The sequence below is a fragment of the Parasteatoda tepidariorum genome, chromosome 4 (assembly GCF_043381705.1).
Source record: "Parasteatoda tepidariorum isolate YZ-2023 chromosome 4, CAS_Ptep_4.0, whole genome shotgun sequence".
Lineage (NCBI taxonomy): Eukaryota > Metazoa > Arthropoda > Arachnida > Araneae > Theridiidae > Parasteatoda > Parasteatoda tepidariorum.
This window is the reverse complement of record NC_092207.1, coordinates 60,277,235-60,278,863: the sequence shown is the minus strand read 5'-3', so window position 1 is coordinate 60,278,863 and position 1,629 is coordinate 60,277,235.

Genomic DNA, 1,629 nt, shown 5'->3' with positions numbered 1-1,629 from the left:
TAAAATAATTTTAAAAATGATTAAGAGTCCTAATCACTTTGTTAAATTATATGAAATGGGTTTCTTTCCGTATACTTTAAATTAATCTAATGAATTTACTGTAATAATTTTAAAAATTAATTTCATTCGAATAATTAGATTATATTCCAGCTCAACGACTTGGATTTTACAAGGTTGCCAAATTCATATAATTATTAGTTGCTCAGGACAGGAAAATAAACAGAGAACTGAAACTTATATCTCTGTTGTGAATAAATATATAGGGTTAGCAACACTCAATCAGATTCTAACTTCTTAACACAAATCAATTCAAATAATTTTTGTTTTAATATGGACTCCTCTTTCATTACCTTAACACAGAACCATTAAGTGTTGTAAATACGCGTCGGGTTGCAGTCAGGACGGCGACAAAATGCACTACGCTAACACTTTTTATTAGCATCTGGAATCTTTCACGGAACTAATAAAATAGGTCCCACCGGGGTATGGGAGAGGAGAACGATATATTTGACCCAGGGGTTATCGAAGTAAGAGGGGTGATACAGAGAGTGTTTTTTACCGTCACTTTTATTATGAGTCATATTTCTTAAGTGAAGTAACAAGGAGACGAAAATTATTAGTTTCCTTTTTAGAATCAACACATTAAAAGGAAAGAAATGTAATGTTAAGTCTAGTATCACTCGGAATGTGCAGAAATACACTCATTAAAATGTTCACTTTTCAAATTTTTTGAATGTCCTTCGCAAGTCAGCGGATGTTTAGAGGTTTTTATTGCTAGAACTACAGCAATTTATGTTATTAGAAAATAAATTTGGAACTTTAACACGTTGGAAGCCATGGGGGTGACCGGCGAAGCCAAGATTATCAGAAACACAAAATCCGAGTAAATTTTTATTTTTTGTAATATTATTATCGCTACTAGTTTGAAGAAATTAATGCAATATAGAACACACAAAAATAGTTTTATTTACATACACAGAGATGCCAACTTGCTCCGGACAGCGAATAAATATTTTCAAGTGGTAGTTTATTAATTGTGATTCTTGGTTTGATAAATTCAAATTAGTAGATTTTTATCCACCACTAATTCTAAACAATTCGCAGGCTTATATAATTCACCACTTTTTTTCAGATATGCCATGCTACACCTTTTAAAAAACTAGCAAAATCTGTCCAATTTTCGCAAATTTAGTTCGTAGTTATTTACCGTGTGACCAGGCGGATAAGTCATGTAAAATTAGTGTGGCATTCAACGTGTTAAGAAAATGGCATATATAATTCGAATAACTTTAGACTTTCAATTATTTGTCTGTTTTTCATTCAAACATTTTAAAACATGGAAGTATATATATATATATATATAGATATTGCGCATATAATGAAAAGATGGGCTGATGAAAAGATTATATCTTTTTTTTCTTCCGGTTTTTTAAATAAAATTTCATCCTTTTTTTTCTTCTTTTTTTTAAAACTGTTGTTTGTTATTTTTTTACTTATTATTCCCCCCCCCTTTTTTTTTTCCATATGTCTATAATTTTTCTTTGTTTTATTCTACATTTTGAACTTATCTAATGAGTTCTGTTTACTTGCAGCTTAAGCGCAATAAAGGAAACTTATTATTTTTTTTTT